Below are 1,431 nucleotides of genomic sequence, written 5' to 3' on the forward strand. Positions count from 1 at the left end.
ACCCGTGCCGTCCTTGTCTGCTGTCTGGCATTTTCTGCCAGCACTGACCTTACCTAACCCTTGCTTTAGGAAATCACCAGGAAAACTTGTTAGAGTGTCAGTGAATGTGAAGCACTGGCTCGTATGCAGTGGAGCTCAACACGGCAAATGGGATAACGTGTGCCTGGAGGCCCCGCGAGGCCAGCGTTTTCAGTGGCCTGTGTGGTGTACTCTTGTGTGGTAACGCACATCATAGATATGCTTGTGAAACTATCAAATTTCATACAATACAGGTGCTGAAATACCTCCAGAAATGCTTTGTTAGTCACTCCTTTATTAAGGGTTGGGTTTTTTTTTTTTAAAGGCTCAATTTACAGGGGAAGCTGAGAATGTGGCTCCCCTCTGAAGAAAAGGAGTCAGTCTTGCTTTCAGTTTTGGGAGGAATAAAAGGGGAGAGTCGCTCTCATGAGCCCTGCAGGCTGGGGCAGGCTCTGCTGCCATGGGTCAAGAGCTTCTTGTGAGCCTGTATTCAGTGTTTTTTAAATCTCAATGCATTTGTGGTTGTTACTGGGGTTTTTTCCACTGGATTTTAATATACCTTAGTAGAAATCCAGGCTGATGCTCACCCCAAGACTGGTCCTTAGCACGGGCTTAATGTTATTAAGCCACACTTGAGCTGTTGCTGCTCAAAGACAGAAACCTTGTGTTTCTTTTCCAAAGAGCTGTAAATATTGAAGAGGTGGTTCTGGAGAAACAGCTTGAAAAGAACAAAGGAGAGAGGGCACTTAAGGAAATAATGTCAGCGCAGTGGTGGGCATAAAAGGGATTTTTAACATCATTACTTGGCTGCCTTTCAGAGAGACCTGTAAGGGTTTCCTGCAGATATCATAGGGCCTTTTGCCTCGGTATAGGGAGCATTGACTTCTTTTTCCTCCCTCTTCCCTTTTAGTATCTTGAGCATTCGCCACATAGGCGGTGACACCAGCCTGCAACTTTAGGAGGGTTTCTACAGCAAAGGTTTCCTCATTTGCTCTGAGAGGGCACTGAAGGAGGTGGAGCAGCCGCAGCGGAGCGCGGTAGCAGAAAGGCCGGTGACCCTTCCCTGCTCTCGTTGCCTTGGGTGGATGCTGTGTTGTGAGAGCCCCAGCGCACAGCCGAGGATGAGGAGGGCAGTTTGGAGGCTGTCAGGAGCTTGGCTGCCTGAGCGGCTGCTGGAAGCCCAAAGCTGGGCTTTTGTAGCATCTTTTAGCTTGCAGTAGCGTAGATCCCCAGCCTGGCTGGAGGGCCAGAAAGGAAAAGGCAGCCAAGCTGTTGAGTCTTGTATCTTCAGCCCTTACACATGGTCTCCACCAAGGTACCTAGCTGACAGAGCTGTGCTGCTTAGAGGTGAAATTTTTATCCACAGTCATCACTCTGATACAGACCCCATGCTGGCATTGGTTTTTATTGTAC

The 1,431-nt window shown here is 48.6% G+C and overlaps 1 protein-coding gene across 2 annotated transcripts in view; it reads left to right on the top strand.

Moving 5' to 3' along the window:
- FSTL4 (follistatin like 4) overlaps nucleotides 1-1,431 on the top strand; it is a 238,852-nt gene that overhangs the window by 228,558 nt on the left and 8,863 nt on the right. The gene's annotated exons all lie outside the window — the stretch shown is intronic.

Source organism: Egretta garzetta, unplaced genomic scaffold, assembly GCF_000687185.1.
Source record: "Egretta garzetta isolate BGI_Z169 unplaced genomic scaffold, ASM68718v1 scaffold439, whole genome shotgun sequence".
Classification (NCBI taxonomy): domain Eukaryota; kingdom Metazoa; phylum Chordata; class Aves; order Pelecaniformes; family Ardeidae; genus Egretta; species Egretta garzetta.